This window comes from Haemorhous mexicanus, chromosome 17, assembly GCF_027477595.1.
Source record: "Haemorhous mexicanus isolate bHaeMex1 chromosome 17, bHaeMex1.pri, whole genome shotgun sequence".
Taxonomy (NCBI): domain Eukaryota; kingdom Metazoa; phylum Chordata; class Aves; order Passeriformes; family Fringillidae; genus Haemorhous; species Haemorhous mexicanus.
In genome coordinates, this window is record NC_082357.1 from 663,554 (window position 1) to 690,000 (window position 26,447).

Sequence of the window (26,447 nt, forward strand, 5' to 3'; positions counted from 1 at the left end):
GTCCCCACCATCCAGTTGGTACAGAGATGGGCTGCCCCATCCAGGCATGCCCAGCCCCCTCAGCAGTGGAGGCTGCAGGGCCTGGCAGTCCCCAGACCCATGCTGGGTGATTGCTGTCTATCACCACTGGCCTGGGATAGCCTCAGGAACCCTCTCCACACCCACCCTTCTACAGGAACCTGCGTCCTGCATTAACCACCATCCCCCAGCCCTTTTTGGTACATGCCTTTTCTCAGAGTTGTTATTCCAGCAAAGGGCACTCTCTGGAAGTGAAATGGGAGCAGGGAACATTGAGGGCCATTTCTAAGGGCATCCAGACAATGCCAGGTCCTGATGGGGACCAGTGACCCCCCCAGTCTTCTGCTCACCAAGAGATCCATGCTTCATAGCTGCTCCTTACCTTTTCCATCCATGGACCTGAAAAATCTTTTCTCCTCTCTGATTATAGTCACAGACTGGTTTTGGTTGGGAGGGACCTTGAAGACCATCTAGTTCCAATGCCCTGCCATTGGGACATGATTTTGATTCTTATTTTCAAGATCTACCAGTCACAAAGAAAGCTGGTATCTTTTCTGGGGCTCTCCAGAGTGGGAGCTGTTCCTTTCCCTGCAGTCAGGACCCTCCTGTCTCCATCAAGACCTCTTCCCACCAGTCCAAATCCCCTGCTTTGCATGAGTGTGGCCTTGCTGCTGTGTGGGGCTTTTGCCCATGAGTCATCCCCTACGGCATGGAGGGTTTCCACTGCGTCAAACATCTGATCCCCTTCTTGCTGGAGCTCTGGCACCGTTCCCAGAGAGCAGCATCAGGTCTAAGGAGCATTTAGCATGGCTACACTTAACTCAGTTTCTCTCAGTTTTTGGCCCCATCCCCCTGTGTATAAGGTCAGATATTTAGGGGCAAAGTCTTCCTCCCCTTGCTTTACTGGTTAAATATCAAGTGTGATAAAAGCATGGCATTTGGCTGAAGGTCATGCCAGAACTCCCAGCGAGGCTGTGCCTGCAGTGAGGATGTTTATAAAGCCATCATCGTGAGGCAGGATATTAATAACCCCTCGCTCTGCGCCCTTCGTCGTCCTCCTTTCAGATGAGGCACAGGGGGCTGCAGCAGGACTTTAATGATTTTACCTTTTATTGCTGTGATATTTAAGAGTGGAAAATGCTGCGAAGGTTGGCTCCTGGCAATCATTCATCTCATCAGCTCCAGCCTGTGGATTTAGAGGGCACCAGTGTGGCCCAAGCCACCGTGTCAAGTTGCTGCCCTGGGTTGCTCCAGAAATGGACATTATCTGAGCACAGGGCTTCATGGATCAGACACTGAGCACCAGCCACACCAACCAAATGCCCATTTGCAAAAGCAGATGGGTGTTTTGTCACTTCAGATGGCAAAGTACCCCTGAGCAGCCATGCTGGAGTGGGTGAGTTTTGAGCAGCAGAGTCCTACTTGTTCTGGTGGGAAGGGAGGGATCAGCAGCAGGAGTGTGTCACCATGGTGAGAGAGACCTGCACAATGCAAGGAAGGGTGGAAAACCAGTCCTACAGTCTCTGGGACCTGCCTGGCTCTGCACATGGTGTCTCAGCCTGTGCACACCACGTGCCATCGTGGACAGGGAGCAGCTCGTGGCACGGCTGCTCCGGAGGGCTCCTCATGCCATGGGCTCACACACAGCACTCACAGCCTTCTGCAGAGGGCAGGGCACAGGGGTGGAAGAGCAGCACAGCTCTGCTGCCACTGCTGCACAGAGATGAGGGAAAAGCCACCTGTACCTGAGCAGGCAGAGCTGTTCTGGCAGGAAGAGACAGGAAGGCAGGTCCTGACCCTCAGGAAAAGCCTGAGATGCAAAGCACTGCCTGGCATACTTAGCAAAGAGAACTGACTCGAGAGGTTCTGCAGCAAAACCTTGCCCTTTCTCTTGTGTTTTAGAGCTGCCTGTTGCCCAAGTTCTTCTCTCTCCTCTCCACCTCTAGCTGCTGTTCAGAGGTGAAGGTGGCTCTTTCAGCAGGCTCATCAACAAGACATGTAAATTCCACTGCAGCTCCCCTCAAAGGAGGCAACAGTGCTCTCCCACACAGAATGCTCTTCCCTCCATGGAAGCTGGAGCTTGTAACAGATCCCTGCTCCGTTTGTGCCTGCAGAATCAGGGTTTCAAATGGAGGGGTGCTTTGGAGAGAAAGTCATTTGTTCTGCCAATTAAAATACACAGCAAATGACCCAGTGCAGGCAGACTGCACAGCTGGGAGGACGCTCTCTTAGAGATGGCAGAAACAGAGACAGAGAGAAATTTCTCACTGTTTTCCCTCCTCTGATTTGCTTTTAATGAGAAGTAAAGAGATGGAAATTATTCAGTGCTCAGGAGTGAACATCTATGTATATTAAGCCAGCTGCCCCCAAGATAAAAGAGTTTCCTGCCCTGTGGTTATGAGTCATCTGGACTCAGTGAAATGGTCTTGATTTATCTACAGCTAAACTTTGCCCTGGAGCAACTGATAGCTGAAAACAACACCTGCAGATGTCCAGCCCTCAGGGGCCAACCAGCCAACACCAGCTCACCCATGGCAAAGCCCCATCCTGCAGGGAGGTGTGGGAGGAGATCCCACCTTCTCTGCCTGAAAAGTTTCAGCGCAGCCAAACTAAATTTATCCATCCACAAACGGTTCGTGTTGCTAATTATTGTCCTACAGTCTGCAAGCAGAGGACAGGTGCTTTGCCTGCCCCAGCAGTTCAGCTCTGGCCTTGGGGGATGTGTTTGTGACCATCAGGGAGGGGATGTGGACATCAGGTTTGCAGTGCCACAGACCCACTCACCAGCAAACTCCATCACCCTTGCCACAGAAGAGGCTGAGGTTCTGTGGAAGGATGAGCTGGGACTGGTCAGATCCATCTGGGGTCAGCTCTGGGACTCTCATGGCTGGAGTGTGTCCAGAGGAGGGAATGGAGCTGGAGAAGGGGCTGGAGCACCAGGAGGGGCTGAGGGAGCTGGGAAGGGGCTCAGCCTGGAGAAAAGGAGGCTCAGGGGGGACCTTGTGGCTCTGCACAACTCCTGACAGGAGGGGACAGCCGGGGGGGTCAGGCTCTGCTCCCAGGGAACAGGGACAGGACAAGGGGAAATGGCCTCAAGCTGTGCCAGGGGAGGTTTGGATCAGGTATCAGGAAAACTTCTTCCCTGAAAGAGTGCTCAGGCACTGGCACAGCTGCTCGGGGCAGTGGTGGAGTCACCATCCCTTGAGGGATTTAAAAGCTGTGTGGATGTGGCACTTGGGAACACTGTTAAGTGGTGGCCTTGGCAATGCTGGATTTGATGATCTTAAATGTTTTTTCCAACCTTAGTGATTCTAACTATGATTCTGTCTCAGGAAACCAATGCAACAGAGGTGGTTTTCTTTTTTTAAAAAAGCACATGAGAATGGATGAGCATAAGGCATCTTCATTTTTCCCCTTCCTCCAGCATCAAACACAAGCAAATCCACTGGATAGTTTACAATGTGGTTTATGGATATTCTGAATGTTAATGTTTGCAACACTGCAGATCTTGGTCTAGGAAAAAGTGTTAATAATTGTGGCAATTCCTTGATTTGAAGTGCATTTTGTGGAAGGGTGTAGCCCCTCCGAGTGTCCAGCTGAGAGCCAGTCCCTGACAGACACAGCTGCTGTGCCCCCCCAGCAGAGCCAGGGGCTGGGACAGCCCTGCCCAGGGGGTACATGGGCAGGCACGGGGTGACCACCCTGCCCACAGGTCACCAGGCCAGGCATAAGGAAGAAATTGTTTACCATGAGGATGGGCAGGCCCTGGCACAGGGTGCCCAGAGAAGCTGTGGCTGCCCCTGGATCCCTGGCAGTGTTCCAGGCCAGGATGGACAGGGCTGGGAGCAGCCTGGGACAGTGGGAGGTGTCCCTGCCACGGCAGGGGTGGGATGAGAAAAACCATCTTTAAGGTCCCTTCCAAGGCAGAGGAGTCCATGAGTCCATGATGTGGCTGCTGGTGGCCATGGTGGCCATCCCACAGCCCTCCCAGCACCAGGAGCCTGGCTGGGAACAGCTCATGTGCCAGCAGTGCTGCTGCTGGTGCCGTGACCTTCCAGCCACAGCCCGAGGCTCCGGGTGCCTCTGCCCCCAGGCTGGCTGTGGGAAGGAAAAGCTGCCCAAGGTGGCAGGGAGAGGGCAGCCCCCAGGCACAGCAGCTGCCGTGAGCTCAGCTCTGCACTGCAGCCTCTGGGGTCAGCCTGGGTGGCTGTCACTCCAGGGAGCTGCTCCCACCATTCCCAGCCTGATGCAGCAAACAAGGAAGCAGCAGGGCTTTATGCAAGAGAAAAAGGGAGCCTGAAGGAGGGGGAATGAAAGGTGCTGATGGCTTTCTAAGGACAAGGGTTGGTATTGGGAGCAGAAGAGGGACTGGGCCCTTGAAGAGTTTGCTGAAGCCTCACAGCCACGTGGATGTCAGTAGTGTGTTAGCACAAGATGCCAGGGATACTCTCCTGAACCATGCTCCAAATCAGTCCAGAGGGGTATCCAAGGATGGAACAGACAAAGGAGAGGAGCAGCCTAAAACCCAGTAATCAGGGGGACACAACCCAATGCAGCCAAGCTCATCCCATCTGGGAGCTCTCAGCAAGAGGTGACCAGCACCAAGTGTGGGCAGCAGGGCAAGGGGGCAAATCTGCCCCTCTGCCCCCTCAGGTGAGAGCCCACCTGCAGAGCTGCCTCCAGCCCTGCAGTCCCAGCCCAGAAATGACATGGAGCTTCTGTAGTGAACCCAGAGGAGGTCACAGAGATGCCCCAAGGGCCGGAGTCCCTCTGCTCTGGAGCCAGGCTGGCAGAGCTGGGAAGAACAGGAGAAGGCTCCAGGGACACCTCAGAGCCCCTGCCAGGGCCTAAAGGGGCTCCAGGAGAGCTGCAGAGGGACTGGGGACAAGGCATGGAGGGACAGGACACAGGGAATGGCTTCCACTGCCAGAGGGCAGGGCTGGATGGGATATTGGGAATTAGGAATTGTTCCCTGGCAGGGTGGGCAGGCCCTGGCACAGGGTGCCCAGAGCAGCTGTGGCTGCCCCTGGATCCCTGGCAGTGTCCAAGGCCAGGCTGGACAGGGCTGGGAGCAGCCTGGGACAGGGGGAGGTGTCCCTGCCATGGCAGGGGTGGGACTGGGTGGGCTTTAAGGTCCCTTCCAAGCTGAGCTGTTCAATGGCTGTATGATCCAATGAGATCAAGTGGCAAGATCAACATACAGGTGTTTCCTGAGAGAAAAATCTGAGTGTGAGAGGTCTCTCCACACCTGAGCACACCTGGTCTGAGCCACGTCCAGGGCTGTGCTCACCCCTGAGCAGCAGGAATTCACAGCTATGGCCATGGACACTTGGACACCAACACTCTACAGCAGAGAGCAACACTCAGAGCAGCTCCCCCACAGCCATGGGGACAGCAACAAAAAGTGCCATGAAGAGGAGCTGCTGATGTGTTTGCATTTTCCACTCTTTTTGACCAAGCACAAGTAATTTTTCATGACTGGCAAAACAGAGGCTGGATTAAAAATGGAACATGAGTAGGGGAGCCCTTCCAAAGAGTGGGATTTCATAACCCACCAAAAAGCACGCTCAGAACTAGGGCCAAATGCCATGATCAGATCCCAGCAAGGCAGCAGGGCTCATGGAGCAGCAGGCACAGCAGTTATCCACCCTGGGCTGTGCAGACCACCAAGGCATTTAGGTGCTCTGCAGTGACCTGGCCATGTAGACATGGAGCAAAACACTCCTGCTCCACGGAAACATCTGTGTGCCTAGAAAATGCACTTGCCTATTGAAACCTGGGTCCAGGGAAAGGCACCAAAGCAGACTTTGTTTGTTTGTTTGTTTGTTTGTTTGTTTGTGTTTCCTCCAGCTTTTCTCTTTTCTCCCCACTTGGCAAACCTGCTGGGTTTTGTTTTGAGTGGAGCTGAAGCGAGCATGCCTCTTTTGTTTAGCAATAACAACTAACTTATATAGATGCTCTCCTGCCAGGACATTTTTGTTGGAGATTGAGAAGCCCAGTGCTGTTAGACACCAATGCTTGGAGGAGCTCAGCGTGGTGTCAGGCCCCTGGGTCAGTGCAGGACTTCCTGAGCCCCAATGGCAGCCCATCGTCCCTGCTGTCCCCATGCCAGGCACACGTGGTGTGTCTGTGCTGCCTGAGGAGCTGACGGCCCCTGGCAGCAGAGAACACCCCGTGGACACACAGCCCACCCTGGCACAGCACGGCTCTGGAGGGGAAAGTTCACTCCCAGCAGCTCGGTACCCAAATGAAAAGCACATCCTGGGTGAGATCTGCGAGATCCAGCAGTGCTCTGTGCCCTGCACCTCTCCAGGAGATGAAGAGCAGCATTCCCCCTTGGAGCACTTCCCCTCCGAGCACTCCCCCTGTGCCATCCAGGCTCCTCCCAAATCAGCAGGTTTTTTGCATCCTTTGGGGAGCACTTGCCCTGGGAGCACATGGCAAGGACCCCCCCTCACCGCCCAGGCCCAGTCCTCACTCAGCTGGGGCAGAAAGCACTCACACCAGCTGGACACACGAGATCCCACAGCACAGGGCTGGGGGTCAGCAATGTCCTCCTGAGCACAGCCAACTCCCCTGGCACAGCACAAAAGAGCCTGCCCAAATGTCTCATCCCTACTTAAATCACAGGCTGAATTTGGGCAAGACAGAGACTTCAGGACTCCGAGAGAGGTCTGGAGCCAGCCAAGATGATCACTTGCTGACAGTGTCCCATAAAACACCCCACTGCTGCAGGCCCAGCAGTGCCTTTGGGGAGGAAGGGAGCAGAGACGCTTGAGCAAACTCTGCTGCAACACAACAATGCTGCTGCTTCTTGCTTTTCTTTGTTTTTTTCATTAGACCTCCTGATCACGGCTTAAAAGTGAGACCAGAAGGATCACGTGGTTCACTGGCCATGGAAATGTAGCCCAAATCAGACCTTCATCTGCAGTGTCCCTGTGACATCTGCCATCAGGGTCGGCACTGCTGTCAGGCAGGGCTGCCATCACAGAGTGCCACTGTCCTGGCCGTGCCACGCAGGGCACCCTCCTGCACACACACTTCACACAGCACTGCTGGGCCACGGGGCACCTCTCCTGGGGACTGTGCTGAGGGACACGGCACAATGACTGCCCCTCCAGCAAGGCAGGTGATGCTGCCAGCACAAGCAGCCCATAAGCAACACCTTGGGCTGCAGTGAACGGGGCACTAGTGGGCACAGCCTGGCTCCAGACACCCCAAACCATCCCTTGAGGGAGGAAATTCAACATTTCAGAGGCTCACGCGGTCTCCATCCACAGAGCTGGGTCAGGAAGGAGATGCTGGAAGCTTCTACACCTAGCCCAGCTATGCTCATTTTACTGTTTTCACAAGGATTTACCACGCAGAGCTGCTGCGTGGTGTTCCTACCTAGAAAATCCAGAGAAAATCCACTTTTCTGCTTCTGTGCTACCAAATTTTGTGGGGATGGAGCTGAGTGGGTCTGTGCATTACAGACTGAGGGCATCTCTGCCTGGAGGGGTTCGGGAGCTGCTGCTCGGGACGCAGCATCCCTGTGTGCCCTGCACGCGTCCCTGGGGCACCTCCCAGGGCCAAACGCCGCCGGTCCCTCCCCACCGGCACAGGCACCGGGGACGGCTCGGTCTCCCGGCCAGGGCAAGCCTCTCTCGCTGCCTCGCCACAAAGCCAGCCTTTAATTGCCGCATGACATTAAGTATCTGAGCAAGGAAGTCTTGGGTAAATGTTCTTGCTATGGGAACACACAGTGCTGAGTCTCTTTAATTACATTGTTTTTGTTTGGCTTTTTTTATGAGTTGTGCTGCGGCTTCCCCTCCCTGACAGGCCAGCGAGGCTCACGCTAAATACGGCCGGGTGGAAAGTCTGCCGTGAAACCCGAACCGCGGCACCAGACTGGCTGGACGCGGCGCAAGCCAGGGTTACGCGGGACACGCATTCCAGCCGCCGGCTCCGGCCCGCGCTGCCCCCGCCCTGCTCGCACATCGAAGCCTCTCCGAGAGCAACCACCACGCTCCAAACCACCTCTACATCCTCCTCTTCCTCGCCCCGTGAAATCCCCCAGTGAACAGCCCAACCCCGGGCCCCAGGCTGCCCCATTTCTGTCGTGCTCATCACTCCCACGCTGCATGCGCCCACATCTCCACGGCAGCCGTCGAGCCGGTCTCCACGACATCTGTCACCTCCTGTGCCCTCCCCATCCCAAACTGCCCTGCCCCACACCTGCGCAGCCCACCTCCAGGCTGCCCCTCAGGGCCAAAGAGCCTTCTTCCCGCTGGCCACACCGCTTTCATCTTCCCCTGCCCTCCTTGTTATTTTAAAGGCATTCCAGAGGATGCTGTCAGGCTTGGATGTGGTTTGGTTGGGTTGTTTGTTTTCGTACTGGAGGTTTTATGATCGCATTGGGAACAAGCCCTAATTGAGCTGCAATTCGAATTGCAGTCCGTGGGTATTTGTTTCATTTTTGGAAGGGCTCAAACGGCTGTGCAGCTGGAGAATGCATTTGGTTTTAACTGGAACCTGATGGAGACAGGACAGAGCAGGACAAGCTGCCTCGAGTCATGATCAAAGTTCCTGGGGAAGCCCAGTGTGGCCAGCCCGGTGCCAGGTACCCATGACACAACAGGCAGTGCTGGTTATGATCACAGCCCTGTGACCACCCAAAAACCCTGGCACTGTCAGGGAGGAGGTAGACAGAGCCAGAACTCTGGTGTCAAGAGCCAAGCACACAGCCCTGGGGCCTGGCTCGGTGGGAGCTTGCAGCCACCCTGCAAATCCCTGTCCCCTGCAAACTTCTATTCCCTGTGAACTCCTGCCCCTGCAAACCCCTGCAAATCCCTGTCCCCTGAAAACCTCTGTCCCCTGACAGCCCACATTCTACAAATTATCTGTGCCCAGCAAATCCCTGCACTCTGTAAATCCCTGTACCTTGAAAACCTCTGCAGGGTTTGTAACTTGTGCTCACCTGAGAAAGGGAGCCCAGCAGCCCAGAGGGAGCCCAGCACCACTGCTGAGTCAGGAGCTGCTCCAGACCAGAGCTGCTCACAGGGAACAGGCAGCAAGGAGGGGCAGCACCTAAAGGTCAGTGCCCAGACTGCCCTTCATGGCAACTGTGTGGTGTCACCTTCCACTGACCGTGTCCCACACCCACTGCCAGAACCCGTGTTCAGCCCCACGCCCAAACCTGCCTGATGCTTCCAGTACCAGGAACCAGCCAGACCTGTGCAGGTAGGATGGGCAGGCAGAGGGACCAGAGAGCCCCTGCTCCACTCCACTCCCATCCTGCCAGATTCTCAGAAGCCCAGATGCTGGAGCAGGTCAGCAGAGCTCTAGGAGACACCTCCAAGCCAGTAACACCACCCTGGTTAAACCAGACTTCCACATGGGGAAGCAGATGAGCCGTGGGGACTCACTGCCCCTCTGTCAGGAGGAAACCCTATCCCAACCTGGCCTGCCAGGAACCAGCAACACTCCTGACACAGCTGCATGCATGCAAACCCTGCTCCAGGGATCAAATGCAGGAGCTGAGTCATACCACGACTGAAATCAAAGATCACTGAAGGCAAAAGAAGGGAGAAAAAGTATCCCTATGGGTTCTCAGGGGCCCACCTTGGATCCAACAAGAGCAGGAGGTAAATGCTCTCAGCACGGAGATGCCCAGGGAGCAGCTGGCATGCTGTGAAGAGTGGGATGTAAGGTCACACTCACCCAAGCCTGGTCCTGTCCCCTTCCCTGGGTCCTGAACACACTTCTGGGGAGGGAGCAGGGCAGGGGGCTGGCAGAGCCCATGGGGCCAGAGGCTGTTCCAACGGGAGAAGGAAGGGGGCTGGGATAGCAGTGTCCCAGCTGCTCTGAGGGCTGCTGCCATGTACCTGCACCCCACCAAAGAGACCAGGACCTTCCAGGAGCCAGGAAGAAGCACTCACCTGCCTGTGCCCAAGACTGCTTGAGCTTGGGCCAGAGGATGTCATGTGTTTTGTCATGGTAATGTTCCGGTGTCTCCTCACTCCCCTGACACCACCCCTGAGTCTGGTTCCTCTGCCTCACTGGGCCTTTCCTGGCATGGTGGGGTGCACACGTAGACCCCCAGTATGGTTCGAAGGTTGGGTCAGCTCCTGGTTCTGCTGGAACAGGGCTCCAGGGAGCCCCATCCCCCCTGCCTCGCCCTAGGACTGAGGCTGGCCCGGCACGGGGACACAGCTCTGCGTGCTGGGAGCTGAGACCTGCAGACTCATCACAGCAGTGGGAGGCAATCCACAGACACCCCGACCTGCAGAGAAACAAATCCTTTAATCTCCTGCGCCACCTGGTGCCACCAGGAAGGACGTGCCAGCGGGATGCACCTCCTGGGGGAAACCACATCCTCTCCAGAACCATCAAATGGTAGAGAAATGGCCCAAGAAGGTCTTCTGGAGGTCCTCTGAGCTCAGCTCTCCATGCCTATGGCTGGACTTCATCCTCAGCCACCTACATCCCACCTGTCCTTCTCAGTCCTCCAGTCCATATTGGGATGCTCCTTCTGGTGGAAAACCACCTCCATCCCCTTGTCCCACCCAAGACGTCCAGCCAAATGGGACCAGCATTCCGACCGAAACCAGGCTGAAGACTTCCAGAGCTGCACCCAAAGGGGTTACAAAAGGGAGCCCACAGCCACTGATCTCAGCGGGGAGGAGGAGACATCGGCCAAGTGACAATGGAAGGGCAGACAAACGCACACACCCAGCTCCAGAGCTGCTCCCAGCTGGTAAATGTTACTGCAGTCAGAAAGCTGCTTCCCGCTGGAAGGCACGCAGCAGGAGCCAGCCAGCAGTGCTGGGCATGCCGGCCACTGCCCACAGACTGTCCCTGGCACAGCTGCCAACAGCAGCCACCCCCACTGGGCTCTCCTGGACCAGCATGTCCCAGCCTGGCAAACCCCTTGCCTGGCACAGCTTCATGCCAGGATTTGCTCCCAGCTTGCTCCAGACCAGCTCCCTGCCCAGCTCCCGCCGGGACGTCCTCTGACCACCCCCACCCCACCACCCAGCCCTGGGGCTGGTCCCATGCCAGCACCACTCAACTCATGAGCAACACCCAGAGGGGCCGGGTCACTGCCACCCAACTACAACAGCATCTCCATGGAGTCAGGCTCCAAAGCCTGCAGCCCAAGAGGAGAAGCCAGTTTTTTCCACCATTTTGCTAGAAAACATCCTGCAAAGTGCCTGAGCACTCTTGTAACTGCACTAACTGGGGACAGTAACCACCAGCAGGACCTCCTTCCAGCTGGGGAAGGAGGTCCTGCTGGTGGTTGCAGGAGGTCCTTGCCTGCTCCTTCATCAGATCAGAGCTTTCCCAGCTCATGCATCATCCCTCCCTCTGCAGAAAGCTCTGAGGTACCATCAAGTAGAGAAACCCCAGCTGAAGATAATGGAGTCTGTGGAGGAATTTCCAAAGCCTCCGGGACAGCAATTAGAAGAAGTTTCCACTCAAATATAAAAGAGTAACTTTGAAAACCATAGGGATCACCAGGTCAAACCTCCAGCTACCAGGACCTGCTCAGCCTGGACTTGATGGCCTTGAAGGTCCTTCCCAGCCATAATGGCTCTGGGATTCTGTCCATCCATGCACGGATGTGATGCTGCTGAGCTCACCCATGGGGCAGGCAGGTCTACAAACACCCTTTCCCAGGTCTGGAATGACAGGAGCGTTGCCTCAGCTTCTCCTCCCCTCACCTGGCACAGCCCAAGTTGGCCTGAGCTCTGCTCCTTCTCTCTGCTGAGGGCGAGAGGTGATGCCCACAGCCAGTGCCACGCAAGGGAAATGGGGACAAAGACAACGTTGTCTTGGTGAACTGCTTTTCAGACTTGTTAATTGGAAACGGCTCCTGCAGCCGCCTCTCCTGCCCTGGACTTGTCCAGGCACAGAGGTGTCCCTAGAGAAAGGGGCAGGAGGACACAGAGTGGCCAGAGTCCCTTTGCAAATGGGGACACCAGCAGATGGCCCCTGAAAAGCTCCTCAGGCATGCCCAGCCACGCTTTCCGATGGCTAACCATTTGACCAAATCCATGTTGACTTCCAGCAGGAATGCATCATCCCTGCCAAATTTCAAGTCTCTTTTTCAAAGAGTGGAGACACCAGAAGCCCTCAAACAAAGAGACAGCAGGAAAAAAATAAAGAGAAATTGGCAAAGCTACCATTTTCCCCCAACCTTCTGCTAAAAATTGGGAAAAATAGAGGGAAAAAAGGGAGAAAGTTCAGCCTGAGGCAGAAAAACATGGAATAATCCAGGCCAAACAGTTAAAGCCTGGCAAAGGTAAGGGCAAACAAACTTCCACTGGGAAGTGCTGTGCAGCCCTTCCAAGGGTAAGCTGTGGTGCCCTCGTCATGCCTCCCTGCAGCTCACAGGGATGACTTCCCTGCAGCTCAAAAGAGCGAGGGTGGCGGGGGCCAACGCCTGCAGGTGGCCCTGGAGATGGGAGGTGGCAGGGGGGCAAAGGGAGACAGCATCTCCAAGATCTCCCAAAGCCCTTGGGACATTCCTGCTTACACAGTTATACCAAGCAGGACCTTTGAGCCACACACAGCCAGCCTGGGCCCCTCCACCACCAAGAGGCTGGGAAACATCTCCAGAGCTGGTGGCCCCAACGCATGGTGGGTGCTGCTGCCTCCTTCCTCCCCCTCTTCATCCCCTGAGCAGTGAGGTGAGGGGTGGGGATGCCCTCATGCTCCTCAGACACCCAGCTCTCCCTGCTTTTCACGTGTGCTGCAAAGCCTTCTCAGGACCAGGATGCTCGCAGACCTGGAACACCCCAGTGTGCCCTGCCACATGCTGGCTTGGGATGCCACAGCTTGTCCCTGTGTTCACATGCATGGCTCACACTGCAATCACACCTTCCCATCACTGATCCAACAAGTCCTCAGCCCTGAGGGCCTCCCTGGCTCCACTACCCCACCTTTCCTGTGGTCAGAATGCAGACACAGGAGGTAGCAAGAGGGATCTCCAGGTGAAGTGTGGCACTGTCACGAGGAGGGGGATTTAACTCTCTCACAGACTATCTGGCTGACCCTGAGCAGGCCACTAAAGCCCTGGCGCTGTGATGGGGTGCCCCCACCATCCCCGGGGACCAGGGATGGTAAAAGTTACAGCAGCACAGTCCCAGTGTAACACAGGAACAGCTCCATCTGTCTGCTGCTCGTCCTGCCTGGGCACCAAGAATTACAGGATCCTGGAGTAGCCAGAGCTGGAAGGGACCCACAAAGGTCACCAGTCCAATCCCTGGCCCTGCACAGACCCCCCCAACAATCCCACCTGTGCCTGAGATCATTGGCCAAGCACTCCTGGAGCTCTGGCAGCCTCGGGGCCGTGCCCATTCCCTGGGGAGCCTGGGCAGTGCCCAGCACCCTATGGAGGAAGAACCTTTTTGAGCCATCCAGCCTGACCCTGCCCTGGCACAGCTCCTGCTGTTCCGTGGGCCTGTCCCTGGTCACAGAGAGCAGAGATTGAAGCTGCCCCTGTGCTCCAGAAGGATGAGGTGATCGTGCTGGTGCACGAGGAAGGCAGCCTTGGGTCCCTGTGCAGTGCAGGATCCTGATCCTGACCTGCCTGCATCATCAGGAAAGAAAACAGCCAAAGAAACTTCAAGTTCATGTGAAGTTCACCCGAGCTGAGCTGTGCTCCATAAGCAAAACTTTCCTGCCTGACACGAGCCTTCCAGAGCTCATGACCGGGGCAGAGCAGGGCCAGGACTGCACTGGGAGGATGGGATTGCTTGGCAGAACCCTTCTTCCACTTGCAAAGAAATCAGGCAGGATTCCACCGGGAGTTCCACCTCCTGGAGCTCCAGGAGTGTGCTCACTGCTGAGGCTCCTCAGACTCCAGCTGGACAGCAGCAGTCCACCACGCACAGGCAGGGAAAGCAGGAGCACTGACTGAATAACACAGCAGCTCACCTCTGTCCAGAAGCAGCCTTCTTGCTGCCCAGGGTTTGGCCCAGTGCTTTGCAGGATTTCAGGGCACAGGAAACCCTGCTCAGGTCCCCTGCCCATACAGACCTGTGGGCACAGCAGGACTTGGCTCTGGAGCCCAGCTCAGGCAGGGAGGATGGAGCAGGAGATGTGGCACAGGCAGGGACAAGGCAGGTGGCAGAAGCTGCACACCAAACCCTTGCCTTTGCCCAGTCCCACTTCCCAAGGAGATCTGGAGGCAGAGCGGCCCCTCCCGGGACCACAGCCCAGCCTCACCCGGTGCCTCTGCCCTTGGGGCTGGTCCCTGGCATGGGACAGCAGGAACTGATCCCCCAGAAGCCTCTGATGGATTACTCCTTCAGGACGTGTGTCCTCTGACACAGGCCAGGCTTGCAGAGGCTGATGGCTCCAGAACACAGGAGGAGTCAGCACCCTACGACTCCAGGGCCTGGAGCACAGTGACACCTCTAAACCCAAAAGAATTTGGGTGAAGATTATACCTGCCTGGGTCTCCCCAGATTACCTCTGCTCCTGTCACTGCCTCTGACCACAGTCACTGCCTCCTCCTCCCCAGTGAAGAAGCTCAGGAATCAGAACACTGGGGATGAAAAAAAGACACTTTTTTAGAACGTGCTCCCTGGGCAGATGTCTCAGCCTCTCTGGACACCATTTCCAGTACAGGAACCTTGCCCTTGGTGCTTTTAGCCACAGTGCCAGCACAAGCTGATGTACAAAGCCTACCAGGAAAACCTGACCTGCCAGCCTGGAGCTCAGAGCAAGCCCACATTCAGCCATGGGTCTGGGGCATGGCCAGCATGAGACCCTACATGCCAGGAGTCCTAGAACAGCAGCAGCCCTTCACCAGCAGCTCTCACAGAATCAGAGGTTCCTGGAATGCTTTGGGTTGGAAAGGACCTGAAAGATCATCTTGTTCCAGTCCCTCTCTATGGGCAGGAATGCCAAAGTGCCTGAAAAGGAGGTCAGTATTGCCATGCACCTCGTGAAGAGTGAGAAGTTGGGGGACAAGGAGGCCCAGCTCTTGTCCTCAGCTACTCAGTGGGCCAGGAGAAGCCACATGTACCACAGGTACCCGAGGCAAGCCAGTCCTCTCTGCAGTGGGTGAAGCTCAGAAGTTCTGTTAAGTCAGTTTGGGTTCTGACCTTAAACTGGAGTCTGGGGGGAGACAGGAGAAGCAAGACCAGGGGAAGAGGTGAGTAACCATGGCACCAGGTGATCCTGCAGTCTCTGCCCTCTCAGGGGCCTCAACAACCCCACACTCAGAAACCTGCAAGGTTTGTATGGAGACCCCAGCTCAACAAGCCAGAGTCCCACCCAAGGTGATGGTTGGCTCCTTTTGGGGCGGCAGGCCAGAGCCCATCCTGATAACACCCAGAAGAGATGTTCCTCACAGCTCTGCTCACCTCAGCAGCTGTCCTGTGGCCATGCTTAACAAACCCTATGTAATATCATATGTTCATTTTTCAAAGCTCATAAAATCCAGTTTTTTGCTGCAAATCAAGAACACAACACAAGGAAAATGTAGACTTGTTGGAGAGATTCCAGAGGAGGCCATGAAGATGCTCCAAGGGGTGAAGCCCCTCTGCTCTGGAGACAGACTGAGAAAGCTGGGAGTGTTCAGCCCGGAGAAGACTCCGGGGAGACCTCAGAGCCCCTTCCAGTGCCTAAAGGGAGCCTGCAGAAAGGCTGCAGAGGCAATTTTTGGAAGGGCAGGCAGTGATAGGACAAGGGGGAATGGCTTTAGGCTGAAGGAGAGCAAATTTACATTGGTATTGGAAAGAATTTCTTCCCTGCAATGGAGGTGAGGCCCTGGCACAGGGTGCCCAGAGCAGCTGTGGCTGCCCCTGGATCCCTGGAAGTGCCCAAGGCCAGGCTGGCCAGGGCTTGGAGCAGCCTGGAATAGTGGGAGGTGTCCCTGCCCATGGTAGGGGGTTGGAATGAGGTGATCATCAAGGTGCCTTCCAACTCAAACCATTCCACGATTCGATGACTGAAAGCTAAGGATAGCTCAGACCTGTCCAGGACAGGGGTAGGCAAAACAAAGCCCACTCCATGATTCTGTGACTGTATGAAACCATTAGCAAGAACCCTGCCCTGACCACAGGCAGGAGATTTGTCTCCCAGTAACTGCCTGATGAGCCCTGGCAGGCCCAGTTGGGACACTTGGATGGTCTGAACAGACCTGGAGGGGGCTCAGGTGAACCTCTGCACCGTGGGCAGGGTGAAGACCACATGCAAGTTCTCAGGGTGACACTGGCAGCTGCTGCCAAGTGTCCAGTTCCACCTTGGACAAAGCCAGGCATGATCCATGCCTTTTCCTGGCCTGAAATCCATCAGATCTGCACTATCTGGCACTGCCTACATGGAAAATTCTCCTCCATATTGCCCAACAGTTCCTTGTGGCAGAAGATCTTCATCCCTGTCTGACCTTCCCTGCTGCCAGAAAAATGAAGGCAACAAAGGCAAAATGAGACAGGGAGAGGAATGTCCCTGGGGAGAAAACTGCTGGGGTAGATGGATGAATAGTTTAATTCTGAGGAGAAAGGGAGGAAATGTGGAAGTCAGGAGAGGAAGGGAACATAACTTCCCTCTCTGACCTCCACCAGGCATAAGGCTCAGCAGATGTGGAGGCATCTTGGGCTCACAACTTCCCCGAAAAGCATCCAGCCCACACAGGAAGGCTGGGTATGAGGGATGGGGAAGAGTTAGTGTGAAGTAAGACTCCATCAAAGGTGGAAAGAGGTCCCAGCACATCCAAGGACACGGTCCTCCTTGTCCCAGTGTCCTGGGCTGACTCCTCCCTCCCATTTGGCCTCCCCACAGAGCGCTGCCCATCCTGCCAGCATCCAAGCCAGTAGATCCAATATCAACCTGGCACTGTGAGATGCTCTCCAGGAAGATAAACAGGAGGTGTCTGGAGCCCTGGCAGGCAGAATTGTCCCTGCCAGAGGAAACTATCTAAGAGCAGAAGAAACCTGCCCAACAGTGACTGCCACTGCTCAAGGGACAAGGAAGGATTAAAAGTGCTGGAAGACCTTGGAAGTGCCAGCTGTCAGGATTATCTGGCTATGTCCATGCCTCTGTGTTTCCTGACCCAGTGTCTCCAGAAGCATCAGCAGCAGGACCAGTGATCCCTTCTGCTCCCAGGGATGGAGGGAGCCTGGCATTCCAGAACTGGAGTGTGCTGCTGCCCTTGCTGGAGTTGCTCAAGACACACAAATCTTCCACACTGCCCCTCCCCAGGTCCAAACTGGCTCCTGGAGAAGGAGGTTCATGGCTGGAGGTCTGAAGACCTGACCAGTAGTAGGAAACCAGGACTATTATGGATATTCCCATTAAAAGAAACGTACTGAGATACTTTTGTGGGCTGGATAAGGGGAATGGGAGAGCAACGACCTTCCAAATCCAGTGCACTGGCACCACGCAGTAATGAATAAGGGGAATGCCTTCTCACCAAAAGGTTTATGCTGGATACTGGGAAGGGATTGTTCCCTGGCAGGGTGGGCAGGCCCTGGCACAGGTGCCCAGAGAAGCTGTGGCTGCCCCTGGATCCCTGGAAATGTCCAAGGCCAGGTTGGACAGGGCTGGGAGCAGCCTGGGACAGTGGGAGGTGTCCCTGCCATGGCAGGGGGTGGAATGAGATGGGCTTTAAGGTCTCCTCCAACCCAAACCAGTCTGGGATTCCATGGGAATACCAGGTGATGTGGAAAGGCTTGACTAGCCCTGAGATTTAGATACCCATGAAGTTTCCCTGTCATACCAAGGATTGTGACATCTCTGCAATTTCCCCAGTATATCCATGGGGAATACTGGGGTTGCCTGCTGTGGAAATCAACTGGAGCCTTCCAGGCAGAGGCACGTTCATGTAGAAGAACCAGTGGAGATCCTGCAGGATGAAGAGCATCCTCCACTCTTCAGCAGGGACCAAGGCACCCATCCTGTTTTGCAGATCCTAGCCATGGGAAATTGCAGGGGGATGATGACAATAAAAAAAAAATAAATAAATAAAACCAGGCAATTGGGCTATTTGAGAGAAATTAAAGTGTGCTGAGGGTAAAGGACTGAGAAATAATCTCATTGGAGGTATCAGCTACCAGCAGAGGGAAGCGGCCAGAGCACCAAATCAGCACAATATTTTATACTTGTCTTTTAAATGTTATTTGTTGCCTGTGCTCTCAGAGAGGAAGGATCTGGCTGAGGGCTCTGGTCCCAGACAGGGAGAACCTGGACATCAGTCTTCCCTGAACATTTTCCTTCTGTTGTTTCCCCAGAGGACTCAATTTCTCCCACTGCAGTGACATGAGAAACAAATGGAGAAGAGAGTGTTGGACCTGCTGGAGCCTGAGGCAGCACAGTGGGCTCCAGGCCTCGCTCTGCTCCCAACCTCCAGCCTCATCGTAACCACAAGCTGAGCTGCCTCTCCTGAGAAGAGGAGGAAAACTGGGCTCCCAGAGGCTTGTGGCACCAGGAGGGGAGGCACAAGATCTCTCCTTTCCCTTCTGCACCCGTAGGTCAGGATGCTCCCAGCTCCCTGCTGGCAGCGTGAGGCAGCAGGAGCGGAGCTGCAGGGACTGTGGCTCCTCTGCCAAAGCTGCCTCCGGGCTAAGGACTGGCTGCAGCACCATGCCAGCCCCACTGGGACCACCAGCTGCCCTCCAGCCTCTGCCTGCCTGCAGGCAACTCAGAAAATGAGGATAAAAGTGATCTTTCTGAAGTAAATTATTCCTTTGCAATGCTTTCCTGAGGGTAATCTGACTTTCAGGGATGTTTGGAGGGCTCGCTCCTCCCCACCCCCATCAGCATGTCCCTCCTAGTCACTGGTAAATCATTGTCCTTCCGGCTCTGGGGAGGGGGATGTGAGCCCCTGCTCCTCCAGTACACCCAGAGGCACTGGCCATGGCCATTCTCAGGCTGCTAGGGGCCCCACCAAGCTCTTGAGCCACAGTGGCCCACGTGCAGCTCAGCACCAGGCACTCTGGGGCTCCGCGGCCGGCATGCCCCTCACTCCCAGACAGGTGAGGTGAGGATGGCACACCACGACAGCCAGCGGAGCCCCTTGGCCTCGAGTGTCTCTGCAGACAGAGCCCGCCCTGTTGGCCGGGGCTGCAGCTTCTCTTGACCACGTTCATTCCTCTAACCAGCTTCGCAGGGTGCTGCTGGTGGCAGCGTCCATCTGCCACACGGGGGAAGCTGCGGCTGCACGGAGCCCCGGGCCAGCGGCCCCGGCCCCCGGGAGCCCGGGCAGCCGGCAGAGCCCGGGCAGCGCGGCACGCCAGCCCCGGCCGGCGACCTCAACAGGTCACCGAGAGCAGGGCTTCCTAAGGCCAGGGGCTCCACAGCTCCTAGGGGATGGGAGCGGGGGGAGCAGGAGCTGAAATGGAGAAGGGATGGAGACGGGAGGGGGGAGAGGGGGAAGCTAAGACAAGCAGCAGAACAAAACATCCCATAAATCATGAGGAGCTGCTGAAATACCAGAACAAATGACCCCATAGCTTGGCCATTGTTCCCGAGCGAGGGCTTAAAGCGCTCCCAGTCGAGACAAAGAGCCTCGCGTTTCGTTTCAGCACCGCGCCGGCCCGGACGGACCTGTGCTGGGCTGGGGGCTGTGTGCCACCTCGGGGCTGAGTGTCACCTCGGACCTGTGCTGGGCTGGGGGCTGTGTGCCACCTCGGGGCTGAGTGTCACCTCGGGGCTGTGCTGGGCTGGGGGCTGTGTGTCACCTCGGGGCTGAGTGTCACCTCGGGGCTGAGTGCCACCTCGGGGCTGTGCTGGGCTGGGGGCTGAGTGTCACCTCGGGGCTGAGTGTCACCTCGGGTCTGTGTGTCACCTCGGGGCTCAGTGTCACCTCGGGGCTGAGTGTCACCTCGGGGCTGTGCTGGGCTGGGGGCTGTGTGTCACCTCGGGGCTGAGTGTCACCTCAGGGCTGTGCTGGGCTGGGGACTGTGCTGGGCTGGGGGCTGTGTGTCACCTCGGGGCTGTGTGAGTGTCACCTCGGGGCTGAGTGTCACCTCGGGGCTGTGTGAGTGTCACCGCGGGGCTGTGCTGGGGGCTGTGTGTCACCTCGGGGCTGAGTGTCACCTCGGGGCTGAGCATCACCTCGGGGCTGAGTGCCACCTCGGGGCTGTGTGTCACCTCGGGGCTGTGCTGGGCTGGGGGCTGTGTGTCACCTCGGGGCTGTGTGTCACCTCGGGGCTGAGTGTCACCTTGGGGCTGTGCTGGGGGCTGTGTGTCACCTCGGGGCTGTGTGAGTGTCACCTCGGGGCTGTGTGTCACCTTGGGGCTGTGCTGGGCTGGGGGCTGTGTGTCACCTCGGGGCTGTGTGTCACCTCGGGGCTGTGTGTCACCTCGGGGCTGTGCTGGGGGCTGTGTGTCACCTCGGGGCTGTGTGTCACCTCGGGGCTGTGTGTCACCTCGGGGCTGAGTGTCACCTCAGGGCTGTGCTGGGCTGGGGGCTGTGTGTTACCTCGGGGCTGTGTGTCACCTCGGGGCTGAGTGTCACCTCGGGGTTGTGTGTCACCTCGGGGCTGTGCTGGGGGCTGTGTGTCACCTCGGGGCAGAGTGTCACCTCGGGGCTGTGCTGGGGGCTGTGTGTCACCTCGGGGCTGTGTGAGTGTCACCTCAGGGCTGTGCTGGGGGCTGTGTGTCACCTCGGGGCTGTGTGTCACCTTGGGGCTGTGCTGGGGGCTGAGTGTCACCTCGGGGCTGAGTGTCACCTCGGGGTTGTGTGTCACCTCGGGGCTGAGTGTCACCTCGGGGCTGAGTGTCACCTCGAGGCTGTGCTGGGGGCTGTGTGTCACCTCGGGGCTGTGTGAGTGTCACCTCGCAGCCAGCTGGCAGGCGGGCTGGGGGTGGGAATGCTCTCCAAGGCTGCCCCACAGAAAGCACTGCCAACACGGTGCCCGCAGCTCAGCCTGCCCAAAGCATCTCCTTGCTCCCACAGCTCTCAGGCTCTCGCATTCCTTCCCTTCCACTGCAAGGCTCAGGGCCTCATTTCCCTTGTTTTCCCTCACTCAGGCTAGGAGCTTCCTGGTCTGGGAAGAGAAATAGCTCCACGACTTATCTGGAGTGAGACAGCTCGAGTAGAGCTGTGAAACCTGGAGGAGCTCCGAGCCCACCGTCTTCGTGGTGCTGCTACTCTTTGCCTCCCAAAAAGTTGATGACAACTTACTTTGTGCTGGCTGACTTGGCAAAGGAACAAATGTCACACAGAGAGTCCTGGGGACAGCCCCAGACAACTGTGGACAGCTGTGGGAGCAGCACCAGGCTCTCAGGGAGCTGTGCAACAGCAGCAGTCCCATGCCCTGGATCAGGAACAGTGGGATGGATCAGTTAGCAGCTCAACACTTCCCCCAAGCCCTGCAGCTCCACCAGGACCATGGCACTTGGTGCCAGGAAGAGAGGACCCCATGGATGGGGACAGATCACCTGGCTGCTTGCCCACAGCAGCACAGTGCCAATGCTGGAGGCACTTCCACAGCAGGGATTCCACCCCCAGCCATACAGGGAGAACCTCCACACCACTCGAGACCACTCAGAGGGGAAATATTACACTTTAAATAACTTCCATGAAAACAGTTCCCTTAAAAAACTTCCACAGCAGGGATTCCACCCCCAGCCATACAGGGAGAACCTCCACACCACTCGAGACCACTCAGAGGGGAAATATTACACTTTAAATAACTTCCATGAAAACAGTTCCCTTAAAAAACTTCCACAGCAGGGATTCCATCCCCAGCCATACAGGGAGAACCTCCACACCACTCGAGACCACTCAGAGGGGAAATATTACACTTTAAATAACTTCCATGAAAACAGTTCCCTTAAAAAACTTCCACAGCAGGGATTCCATCCCCAGCCATACAGGGAGAACCTCCACACCACTCGAGACCACTCAGAGGGGAAATATTACACTTTAAATAACTTCCATGAAAACAGTTCCCATAAAAAACTTCTTTACAACCCAACCCCAAGCACAAGGTAGAGTGCAGCAGCAGCAGCCATGTGCCCCCTCCACCAACCAGGTGGTGCCAGCGAGGTTCCCATGGCTGCTGGCTGCCACTCACCTGGCACCTTCCAGCTGGGCCTGCGTGGTCTGCACGGTGGCTGCTGGGCAGGCAGCTCCTGAGCACCCCAGCTGTGGGCAGAGAGGGGCCCAGGGCCCGCAGGAACACGAGCTGTAGGCAGGGCTGAGCCCCAGGCCGAGCCTGTCCCAGGAACGGAGACGCTGCTGCCAGCATGGCTCAGCTGCAGGGTGGGCAGCCAAGGAGCAGAACAAGGTAACGGCACGGCACGGGGGCAGGCAGGAATGCTGCGTTTTCCTGGCACCGTGGGAACAGCCTATTCCAGCCGTGGATCACAGGGAGGCTGTCTGACAGGGAGCCCAGAGAGAAAAAGCAGTGAGTAAGCAATGAAGAAGAAAACAGAGGGAAATCAGCGTGAGCAAGTGGTGAGTCTGGGAAAAGGAGTGGGGGGGGGAAAGCAAACCCAGGAACAAACAGAAGGAAAACCAGAGCTAGAGCTAAAAAGGAAAAGGAAGGGACAAAAGGATTTCAGAAGGACAAACCTGCAGGGCTGAAACTCCCAATGAGCAATGGAGCTGAGAGGATGCAAGGGGGAACAGAGGCTCCCAGCTCTGCTCACACAAGAGCAAACCAGGGATCGCAGCCCTTCCACTGGATTAAGCCTCACTTAAGAGGGAAGATAAATGTGGAGCATATCTCAGGTAACAGGCTCTGGAGAAGGCCTCTGCTCGCTCTAAGTGGGGAGAATAGGGATTGTTGGAGTTTTGACATTGCTGTAGGACATTGTGAGGACTCCATGGGAATCACCAGCTTTCACCTTCGCCCCACCAGCAGAATGTGGTGGGCTTCAAGTCAAGAGTGCTTTAGTAGCCTTGTGCTGTTTAGGCTTGGGAGCTAGATTAGGACCAGAGATCACAGAAAGCAGAGCTTTAATAAACAAAATCCCAAATACTTCCTTGCCTGAGTTACTTTTGCCTCCTTTGGAGCATAAGCTGCCTTGGTGACCCAGCGCACACCATCCAGCAAAGAGAAGGGAATCAGCAAACCTGGGCAAAACCAGACATGTGCAGCCCCCAGGTTTCTCCCAAAGACTGGGAAAGCTCCTCTCCAGCACCCCTGAGCAGCAGGACACCAGCACAGGGAGCCATGGGCTGAGGTGATCCAGTACATTCACAGGCCCGAACACTGGGGACTTTGTGGCGCCGGCTTTAAAAAAAATACCCTTAAAAAGGCCTAATAATGAAGTATTTCTTTCAGCAAACAACGTATGAATGAAAGAAGTGTTTTCTCAATACTTCACTTTTTCTCTGCCTTCTCTCCCTTCCCCCCAGCAATTTTGTTTTTAATAAGTGGAACTAACAGGGCTCCGCTCACTGCTGGCCGGGCTGTGCAGCAGGACCCAGTGCAGCACAGGGACACGTGCCATGGCAATGGAGCTGCCCTGTGCCTGGGGGAGCACGGCCACCAGCGTGTCCCCCGAGCCAGGGACATGGGCTCTGAGGGACATGCACTGTGGGACCTGCCTTGGGAGCATCCCTGGGCTGGGCAGCAGCACAGGACATCCAGCCCCTCACTCACGGCAGCAAGGAACTGCAGCTCCTGGCCCAGGGCTCCTGGCACTGGAGAAGGGCCAAGTGGAGGGGAAGGCATCTGTGTCCTGTCCTACCTGGCTGTGCTCAGTGCAGGAACACAGAGTTAGGCTCCGGGCAGCTCCTTCTCTTCTACCTCAGCTCCATCCACCCCTGCCTGAGCATCTGAATAATTGGGAACCCTGGAAATCTGGCTCAGCTTGCCCTGTGAGGGGATGGGTTGTACTGACAATGCTTTGGGAGGAATTTCAAGCAGGAAACTCTGATCCCTGTCCCAGACTGACACCCAGCTTTTCAAAGTAAAGAGCACAGATGATGTCATGCTTTTCTACCTCCTCCTTGGCAACAGGCAACAGCAGGCTGAGAAGCTGTCCTTTGCCTTCAAGCCTTGAGGTAAGGATGGGCAGGATTCTCAGAAGCTGCTGATTTGGGAAAACATGGTCCATTGCTCTTCCATGGCACTCCTACCCATGTGGGATGAGCTGAACCCATCACACACAGTGTGGGTGTTCACCTCTGTGCTGAGGCAGGTGAAAGGATGCAGTGGGAACCCTGGGTTGTAAATACAGACAGATTTGATGGGGGTAGGTATTTGCCCTGAAAGACAAATTAGGCATCTGTAGATTTGCCAGGATATGAGCCAAGTCTCCCAGCCAGAGCACTGAAGAGCAGCCTCACCTGCAGCCCAGGATGGTTTGGAGTGGCTAACTGAGGGTGCTGACCCTGCTGTGATGAGCAGAGATCCCTGGTGATGTACAGGGAACACAGAGAAAAGCTGCTTCACACCAAGGAAAAGGCCAGGAGACCCCTGAGCAGGTCATGGCTGCAGAGAAGGCTTGGAACATCTCCAAAAGCCTCTCTAAGGCCCTGTGCACGTGAGATGGATGGATGGGAGCAGGCAGCAGGCAGGGTCCTCAGCCCACTGCTACCCCTCATCATTGTGACCTCTGGGCTGGCCCCTCCTCTGTGCCCTGCCAGCCCCTGAGCTCCAGCAGCCTGACCCACCCGCTCCTGGCTGCCAGGGTGATGTCTGATCCTGCCCAAGATGTCTCCAAGCCATGGATAACACCCCAGTTCAGGGTGGGAGTCCTGCCTGGCTGTGCCTGTGTCCCTGCAGGATGGGGACATCAGGGCTGTGTCCCTCAGCCTCAGAGCCCTGAGCTGCAGCATGAGGACCCACAGCAAACCAAAGCCAAAGGCAGCCCCTCCTCAGGCAGAGCTGCTCCACAGAATCCCTCCAAAAGAGCATCATCTGCCACTGCTGCGAGTCCTCGCTGCACAAGGTGCTGTGCCAAATGCAAGACAGATGGTTCCCCCCAGGAAAACGCTATGGAGTGGGGGAAATGTACCACAAATATCCCCCAACAGGGCTAAACTGGGACCCGGGGGCTTCAAAGACACATTTAGAGAGGGAAGAGACTTGCTGGCTTCTCATGCTCCTTTGTTAGGAATAAAGACAAACTCTGATTGTTTTTAATGAGCTCTTTGTTGTTTCTCTGTTTGCTACATTACCAATTCACATATTTGTCTGGTTGGGAGATTGGGAGTAATTGCAGGCCAGGTTTCCTCATGACACCCTCTTAGCAAACGGAAGAAAGTTGTGTAAGTGGAGAGGAAAGCAGTTTGTCCCCAGATATCCTGAATTCCTTGGTTCATTAATATCTGGTGAGCTTTGATGCTCAAGGAACTTCAGATAAAGGAAGCCTTTGAGGAGGGTTCCACAGCCTCACACTGAAGTGTTAGAACACACAATAAATGCCAGAAAGATCTCCAAAAAGAGCAGGGAAATTGAAAACCAAATTCAACATTCTTGCAATTTCTAAGCACTTTTCTTTTTTCTTTTGCTCTTTTTTTTTTTTAAGTTTTACCCTCCTTTATCCATCTAAGGAAGCAGAGAGCAATGCAATTTCCAGCTCTTTTAAATATCCTTAGCAGGTCAACTCTAACGCTGGGATGGCTGGCTGTGATCTGCTTCCAAGGCTCTTGCATCAGAGCTCAGAAACCCGGGATGAACGCCTCCCTGCCCAAGGGGGGACAGCTCTCTGAGACCTGTGCTCACAGCAGGGCCCAGGCAGTGCAGCAGCGGCAAGGAGAGAGCCCTGCACCCCCTGGGACAGCCCGGGACCCTCCCTCTGCGCCGGGCACCGGGACGGAGGGCAGCCCCCAGAGGGTCCCTGCAGATCCCAGAGCTCCCTCAGTGGCTGAGGCCGCCCCGCCGAGGCTGGCAGCTCCAGCTGAGCCGAGAGGGGAGCACGGGGACCCCGGGAGGCTCCTCCAGCAGCTCCAGTGCATGGGGGTCCGTGTTCCTGCCCCTGGGGAAAGGGAACGGGAGAGGGAGAGGGAGAGGGAGAGGGAGAGGGAGAGGGAGAGGGAGAGGGAGAGGGAAAGGGAAAGGGAAAGGGAAAGGGAAAGGGAAAGGGAGAGGGAATGGGAAAGGGAAAGGGAAAGGGAGAGGGAATGGGAATGGGAAAGGGAAAGGGAGAGGGAAAGGGAAAGGGAAAGGGAAAGGGAAAGGGAAAGGGAAAGGGAAAGGGAAAGGGAAAGGGAAAGGGAAAGGGAAAGGGAAAGGGAAAGGGAAAGGGAAAGGGAAAGGGAAAGGGAAAGGGAAGGGAGAGGGAGAGGGAGAGGGAGAGGGAAAGGGGCAGTGGTGGGTGTTGCCAGAGGCTGTGTGCCCGTGTGCCCCAGCTCAGCAGACACTCCCTTTACCCATATGAGCCCTGACAGACCTTCAGCCGGGGGATGGGTCTCGTTTGACACCTTGGGGCAGTCTCTGCAGCAGGGGGAAGGTTTGGAGGGTCGCTGTCCCACAGGACATTGCTTCAGCCATGGCAGCGGTAGGAAAAGGGGACAGGAGGGCGACTGG

General features: G+C 56.1%; 1 protein-coding gene across 10 annotated transcripts in view; it reads right to left on the reverse strand.

Moving 5' to 3' along the window:
* Positions 1-26,447, reverse strand: part of LOC132335131 (ankyrin repeat and fibronectin type-III domain-containing protein 1-like) — a 260,717-nt gene that overhangs the window by 16,719 nt on the left and 217,551 nt on the right. The window contains exon 1 of one of the 10 annotated variants that reach the window (XM_059861334.1): positions 14,480-14,498. The exons of the other annotated variants lie outside the window; for them this stretch is intronic. The gene's annotated coding sequence lies outside the window, so the exon portion shown is untranslated. Of the gene's footprint in view, positions 1-14,479; positions 14,499-26,447 lie in introns of those variants that run through there. 10 annotated transcript variants of the gene reach the window in all.